Source organism: Dipodomys ordii, unplaced genomic scaffold (assembly GCF_000151885.1).
Source record: "Dipodomys ordii isolate 6190 unplaced genomic scaffold, Dord_2.0 Scaffold25, whole genome shotgun sequence".
NCBI classification, from domain to species: domain Eukaryota; kingdom Metazoa; phylum Chordata; class Mammalia; order Rodentia; family Heteromyidae; genus Dipodomys; species Dipodomys ordii.
In genome coordinates, this window is record NW_012267241.1 from 17,986,849 (window position 1) to 17,995,627 (window position 8,779).

Consider the following 8,779-nt stretch of genomic DNA (forward strand, 5'->3'; position numbering starts at 1 on the left):
CTCCATACTGCATAAGCCAATTCCTTACTATTTATATGGCAATAATAATATAATATAATCATATAATATATATAATAATATAATAATAATCATATTTAAATGTATATATCTGTGTGTATAAATGTCCTTTTGGTTCTACCTCTCTGTAGAACCCAGACTAATACAATAACAAAGATAAAATTGAACCCTGAAGGGTTACATATTGACATTAATGTCCCAGAAAAGTAGGGATATACCTGGCTTTCACTTTCAGTTCATTGACTAGAAACAGTCAACAGGGGAGTCAGGAAATGGAATCATAACACATGTCTGGGATGGGCAGAGACTGGAACATTTTGTAAACAGCACTAATCAGCTCCACACTAAGGAAATGCTATGCTCTTTGGGACACACAGGGCCACAGAGCTATGCCTCTCAGCTCTGCCAACTTCAGGGACACACTTTGCGTTTCTTAAAGCATTTTCTTGATGTGTTTTAAAATGCTAAATAAGAAAAATTAAAACTAGAAGGTAACAGAGTAAATTTTACGAGAGTATTTTTAAGGTAAGTTCAAGGTCCCAAACTGCAAAGTGAGGAGAACACTGTGACCCACAAAGCAGATCATTAAGTATTTAGTACCCTGGTTATCAGGCCAGAGTTTGACATCTTCATTTAGGAGCCAGCTGCCCTTGCTATATTGATTGAAGTCTTGTGTGCTAACAAAAGCTGAAATCTTCCCATTTAATGAAGGCAGAGAGCAACTATTGAACTGGTTACAGCAGACAAACCCAAAGTTTGATTAATTCCATGGAGCACTGAGTCCAAGAAGAAACTCCTTGTAGCTTATATGAGTCAACTAGATCAAGATCAGAGAAATCTGGTAAATTCTGTTTGACCAGTGGATAGAATGATTCAGAGAGACAGTCAGGCAGACCACAAATAATTGCTGGACTAGAGTCTCCACAACTGCTTCCCGTTGGCAAGTTAAATGTCTGGTGCTGCTGACTCAGGACATTCAGCTGCCCTTGTCACCTTCTCTATCCAAGGCCTTTCACACTGCAGGGACTTAGGTGTGGTTCACAGTCTATTCTGTTCCAAGCCAGAGGAGAAAGAAAGTTAAAAGACAAAAGGCCACCATCTTTATTCACAACCTTACAGTTTCATATTGCAAGCACATTCTCTTTTCAATTACATGCATTTAATTAGTTTACTATTGATCTTTTGTAAATAACCCAAGTTTCAACTTGAGTATGCAGGTGGAGTAGGAAGCAGACACGTTGTGGATCTTGAGAGGTAAGAAGGCCAGCAGGGCAGGAGGACATGGCTGTTCCAGGGGCAAAGTGCATGAGAGAATTAAGGACAGCTGATCACTCAGCAAATGGACCCTAACTCTGGGGAATATTTGTATGTAACAGGACAGAAGCTATCTTGGACTGCAGGAGAACAAGGAGCCCTAAATGTACTGTGATGATCATTGTTCTTTTTATTTTTTTCTTTTCCTTTCTTTGCAATGCTGGAGATAAAATCCAGAGTGATGTACGTACTAGACAAGTGTCCTTCCACTGAGACCCTACCCCTCCTTATTTTGAAATATGATCTTGCCACTCTGGCCTTGAACTCATGATCTTCCTGACTCAGTCTCCTGAGTGCTGAAATTACATGCCTTATACTACTATTCTCAGCTGAGGCATTAATTTAGGCAGTTAAGAATACTTCTTAAAAATACTTAGACTATTACTGGCTTGAGTGTGACTTGGTGTTTTTAAGAAAGATAAGTCAAAACAGTGTTTAGAATGGACTGCAAGAAAAATTACCATAGGAAGAATTTTAGCTATGAGGCTATTTATAATGATCCACTCAATCATGCTTTCAAATTGTTCCCAACCACCAACTTCTAAGTCACTGGCAAGAGATGACTTCACCTACACAGCATATCCTTTGTTTTCTCCAGGGTGACCAAACAACCTCCTTTTTCTGAGGACTAAGAAATTGAAATGATTCCAGTGAGTCACTTCCTCTCCACATCTCTCTTTTGTAACAGACACATCTTTCTAAAACTAAGAAACTAGGAACCCAGTCTTAAGCCTTTCTTAGCGTTAACAGAGTTTGGGTCTGGCTTACTTCACTTAATATGATTTTTTTCCAAGTCTTTCCATTTCCTAACAAATGGAGCTGTGTGTCATTCTTTCTGATGCAAGCATAGAAATACATTATAGATAATGTATAGATAATGTATAGATAGATAGATAACACATTTTCTTGACCCATGCATTTACCAAGAGGCATATAGGTGGGTTCCATATCTTAGCTATGGTGAATAATGCTGTGATAAACACAGTTGTGCTGGTAGCTTTAGTATACCCTTGTTTGTGATTGTTTGGGTAAATGCCCAAAAGTGGAATTGCTGGGTCATAGGGGAGATCTATGTGTAGTCTTTTGAGGAACCTCCATACTACTTTCCAAAGTGGTTGAACAAGTTTACACACCCACCAACAGTACAGTAGGGTTCCCTTTTGGCCACATCCCTTCCAGCATCTGTTATTATAGGTCTCATGGTTTCCCTTATTTGCAATAATAAGTATATGTCTAGAATAATCTTACCATGAGCAGAAAAACTCAAAAGCTATGTACATATGACCATATAAGATGATGCTAAGTGAAAGGAATCCCAAGACATGAACACAAGAAGTTTTTCTTTGTTGTTGTTTTTAATGTGCTATATGATTTATTTGTTTCTTATGTATGTTCTTCCCCCTATGGTATATCCCTGTTGTCACTGTATTTGATTTTTGTACCTTTCATCTTGTATATACATTTATCTAATTTGGGGAGGGGAAGGGGAATAATAAAATGCTGAAACAAGGACACAGAATGACCCATTGCAACAATGATACTCAAAAGTCACTATGTTGGAAATAAACTTTACAACTTTGGGGGCAGGGAGGAGTGGGGGGAGGGAAAGGATAATAGGAGAAAAACAAATGAGGAGGTAACAATCCACTACAAAAATATAATCATTACCCTACTCATGTAACTGTAACCCCTCTCTATACAGCATCTTTACAAGAAAATAAAATTTTAAAAAAAGAGTTACTTTCTAATAACACGTCCTATCTGTGCATCAGATGCCTATGATGCCCCAGGTCCTGCACATATGACAAGGAAAACCCCAGAAGTGTTTCTAATGGGTTGCCTAAGAGTTTCCAGAGGTAACTGGGGAGATGGACATTGGAGCTGTACCATCAAAGGTAACAAGGGGACTGAGCAATGTGGGCTGTCTAGACCTCTCCTAGGTCTAAAGTACATGACTCCATCAAGTAAGCTGGCTACTAGAAGGAGAGAATCCTGTCCACATGGATCTGGGAGAAGGAAAAGAAGAAATCCTAAAATAGTGAAGAAATTGACCTTCAAGGAAAAGGAAGCTGCTAAATTGAAAAATCCAACAAGAAATGTCAAGTCCTAATGTGGACATAGACAGGTCTTAGGTGAAGAGAAGAGATGGAGAGTAGGGTGTGTGACTGGAGCTTTCTTTATTAAATTAAGGTGATGATAGCACCTATCTCAGGAGATCACTGAGGAAGTGAAATGAGACATGTCAGTTTAGGCAGGAAAAGAATTCATGAACAGTCATCCACACAGTGGAAGTTAATGATGCAGTTTCTTCCCTGATCACAAGCCTCTGTTGATTCCACATTGCTCAAACAACTAAGTCTGAAGGATGTCTTATCATGATATTCAAATTCCAACAGAAAACTCCCTTAACCTACCTTTCAGAACATCTATCCTTGTACTCAAGCTCTCTTCTCTGGCTACTCTATACTCTACCCACAAGTCTACTCACAACTCTCCAGTTCCAGCAGCTCTGTGCAATCCTCATCTACACTCTGGCTTCAGGTGTTCCTGGTGTCTAGAATCTATTACCTGACCCTAAAATATAAATGCTACCTTCTCAGTGTGGCATTTGAATATCTCCTTCCAGATCTCACAGCCATCTCTCAAGACTCCAGTTTACCTAAGCATGCATCTCTAGGTTGCAGGTCACTTACTGACCTCCCTTTAGCCCTCCCTGATGACTTCAGCACTGAAATCATCATATGATATTGTCTTAGTGGAGGCATTCATTCCATCCTCTTTATCTTCCTCTTTGTGTTTCTTGAACTCTGAGCCCACACTCACATTTTTCTCACCACCATTTTCTCTATAGAACATAGAGGACGACTGAATCTCTCCCCTCACACCAATCATCTTTCTTCTCATATATACCTGATCAGCACTGCCCACAGTGTAGAAAGAAGCACAGCTAGGTTAGTCTTGCAGGGCATTTGATTCTTTTCAGGCTTAATCAAGTCTGGCTTACCTAATAGGTCCTTCGGCCACCCCCAACCCAATTCATACAGAATTTTGTTCCTGGTTCTAGGACTTGGACTCGGGTCCTGGGCACTGTCCTTGTGCTTTTATGGCTCAAGGCTAGTACTCTACCAATTGAGCCATGGCTCCCCTTCCAGCTTTTTTGATTGTTAATTGGTGATGGACTTTCCTGCCTAGGCTGGCTCTGAATGACAATCCTCAGATCTCAGCCTCCTAAGTAGCTAGAATTACAGGTACCTGGCTGTATAGTACATTAAGGAGAGAGAATAATATGAAGGGGAAGTTCTCAAATCTGTCTATACACTGAAGTCACCCAGGGAGCCAAATTAGTTTCCAGAGGCTGCCATCACTAAGTACTACAAAGTGGATGTCTGCAAACAACAGAAATTTATTTTCTTACAGTTCCAGAGGCAAGACCTGTGAATCAAGGTATCAGCAGTGCTGTGCCTTCTCTGAAATAGGAAGAGGTGCCCCCCCTCAGACTCTTGCAGCTTCTGATGGTTTGCTGACCATCATAAATGTTTTTGGCTTGCAGCTATGTTGACTGAAATCTGTCTAGGCCATCATGTGACATTCTCCCTGTCTCTCTGCCTTTGAATGGCTATCTTTTTCTGAGACAAAACCTATTGGATTCGAAGAACATTCTACTCCTTTATAACTTCACTTCCACTTGAGTAATTACATCCTACCATGACCTCATTTCCAAAAAGTTCACATTCTGTAGGAGCACAGATTATGGCTTCAACATATCACAGTTCAAACCATGAAAGGAGTTTTCAAAACACTGTGACTACTATCTTACCCTAAGGACAATCATTTAATTGACTTAGGATGTAGTCTGGGCTTCTGAAGTTAAAAAAATATTCATCAGTTATTCTAATATGCAAGCAAGTTTTAAAAAGTTAATGAACATCTGGCTGTTTGATGTTCATTTGGGCCTGCACCATTCTTAAGCTGGATGACTATGTGAAACTTCAAACCTCTCTATATCTCAGTTTCTCCTTGTAAAAGTAAGAAGAATAATAGTACCTGCCCATACAGAACCTATAAGAATAAAAATAAGGCTACAAAGAGAAACATTGACAAATATGTTAAAGACCTTATTATTTATCCCTTATATATGTATCCCATTCCCGTAGCCCTCGTTTTCATCTTAATTTTAAAACCCTCAGTAGATAAATGGATCAAGATAATGTGGTGTGTATATATATGTATATATATATATACATTATATATATATATATGTATATGCATGCATGCTATGGAATTCTGTGCTTCCATCAGAAAGAATGATACCACCCCATTTGTTAGGAAATGGAAAGACTTGGGGGGAACATCATATTAAGTGAAGTAAGCCAGACCCAAAGAAATATAGGTTCCATGGTTTTTCTTATTTGCAATATTTAGTGTATGTTTAGGATAACCTTACCAGATGAGCAGAAAAGCTCAATAGCTATGTACAGATGACCATATAAGATGATGCTAAGTGAAATATAGACATGAGGTTTTTCTTTGTTGTTGTTGTTTTAATGTATTATATGATTTTTTTGGTTTCTTTCATGTGTTCTTCCTCCTATGGTTTATCCCTGTTGTCATTGTATTAGATTTTGGTACCTTGCATCTTGTATATACATTTATCTAATTTGGGGAGGGGGAAAAATAATAAAATGCTGAAACAAGGACACAGGATGACCCATTGCAACAATGAGACTCACAAGACACTGTTGGAAATGAACTTTACAACTTGGTGGGAAAGAGTGGAGGAGGTGGGGGTGGGAAGGGATAGTAGGAGAAAAACAAAGGAGCAAGTAACAATCCACAACAAGAAATGTACTCATTACCTTACTGATGTAACTCTAACCTCTCTGTACAGCATCTTTACAAGAAAATAAAAATTTTAAAAAGGCACACTTGTACTAAAAGCACGCATATATTCAATAACTTACTCTGATAGTAGTGGGCAGCCCCAGAATGCACTTCAAGTCTCCTGAGTTCAGATCACAGTCCAGCACCCCAGTGGTTTTCAGTCAAGATCATAAAAGTCACTGTAATGGGGGAATGTTCACTGCCAAAGAAAGGCATACTGGTCCTTTTGTTGTTTTTAGTTGCCTTTCAAATAGGATTTGGTGTCATTCTAAAACTGTGATCCTTCTATCTTTACCTCCTGCGTAGCCAGGATTACAGATAGGTGCCACATAGCTAGTCCTCAGAACAGCTCACTTTTATCTGCTTCATAAAATGATTCTCTGTAAAATTTTGTTTGGAAAGAAAAGAAAGAAAAATTCCTCATAGGTTAAAAAATAATAAAACTCTCTACCTGATGCTATTACCATAAACCTCCTAAACTGAGTTCACTTTGGCTTTTGCCTCCTCCCCTTTCTCCACAAAGTAGAAAAGCTCAAGACCTTCAGAGAGTTAAGGATACTATAACAAGAAGTCTCCACATCCAGTGAGATGAAGTATGCAGGTGGAACCCATTGCAGCATTTCAAAATGTCTGTTCTATGCTCATCACTAAAATTTGTGAGAGAGGAACCAAGAACTAAGACCTCCCAAGGTTCCAATCAGAATCATCTCTATTGAGAAACACTGGACGAGATGAATGGAGCACTCTCTTCCCCCATGCTTCTAATCACCAGGAATCTCAGGATATTGGAAACATCCCAGAAACAACATGACATATCAAATACCAGAGCCTGGGCCATCTATCACCATCTTCATCATGGTGGTCATTACCATTTACTTCCCTTCCAAGGACAGCCCATAAATCCGAATGTGAAGCTCTTTGGGATCACTGAGTGAAAGTCACTGAATAAATGTCAGCTAGGATCATTAGGGGTACCTTTTGCTTTAGACAGATAAATGTTAGTGAGTCTATGCCCAAAGAGGCATCACTAGGGACCTTAGATATTTCCAAGGCCTCCAACATGTTAATGGTTTGAATAATCAGAAAACTAAGATTTTAAAAAGTTCTTTTGCATCCAGTTGTATTAAAAATATTCTATGAGTATAAAAAATTCCTTTATTGCATTTGTCTTAAGAAAGGACAGATTTTCTTGTCTAGTGCATTTCTGAGGTGGTGGTGTAAAAACAGGCAGGTAGCCAAATGATTTCAATATTGCAAATCCATCTGGGCAAAACTTTGGCACCTTCACTGAAGATACAGACTTGAATCAGGACATATGTAGGAAAGGCTATTGCCTATGTGACCCATTCTGCACTCTACCTAAAGTCCCCCTTCCCATTATATCCTCTGTATTTTCTATGTGCCTTCTCTTCTTGAGTAATGGTTCCCTGCCTTGGGTCCAAGCTCCTGAACTGTAGCTCTGGAAAAGAAGATTGGGTCTTGGGATTCTAACTGCTCCCATAGAAGGTTCCCCAGACTTCCCAGTGTTGGAATGTTGTTTTCCAGACCCAACTTGATCAGTCCTTGTTCAAAAAACCTGAGCTTCATCTGGTACAGTGCCTTGTGTGTTTACATCAATGTATTACCTTGGTCTAGGCTCTTGGTTATCATGGAACTGGGTATGGGGCCCAGGATCTCATGTATACCTTTGGATGGATTTGTTCCTCTTTAGTAGGTTTTTTTATTGTTCACTCTCTGCTGGGTGTTGAAAGCATTCCAGGACAGTACTGAAATGATCCTCAGGTCCCCTGAGGCAGAAAGTCATAAGTAAAGAGACAAAAAGTGACTCACATAGAAAATTTCTCTTCTGAATAGAAAAACCAAGTTGCTCATGGTCTGTACTGGATCCAGGTGGGTGGGAGTATGTTTATGCTAGAACTTCCAAAGACCAACTTCCAGTGAGGTACCCTGGGGGCATGCTGCTCTCGTCAATTCCGCCTTTGGGGAAAAGCTTCTTCCTGCCAAAATAGGAGGCAAAGTCACAAGAGGATTCTGGAATTTCCCGTTTGAATTACTACATGGATTGTATTCATCACTGGAACACTGACACTTTTTTTGGTGCTCTATTTATTTCATGTTTAGAAATGACATAGAATTAATAAGCCTGGAATGGAAAAGATTAGAATTCAGGAAACAAAAAGGGAGATAGTATATTGGGCTCAATCCTGCTCTTCAGAATTCCTATTCAGGGAAAGTTGGACTTTCTGCCTTTAGACCAGTTCTGGCCTTCATATCACATTCTAAGTACATTCAAACTATCTTCTACTGTACAGAGTTAACTGTAATCCAAAAGTCACAGACCAAAGAATTTATCCATCAGAAATGAAAACAAACAATGTAATAGATTACTAAAAGTGTATAGAATTCCATGACATTGCAATTTACTGGTAACATATATTTACTACAAGCTTGGCTCTTAGTGGGAGGAATGAATTAAGTTTTTCTTGCCTATTTTTTCTCATCTTCACCCATATTATCTATTTTTTACCCATTAATTCCTGTCAGTAATTCAGAATAATAGTAATTC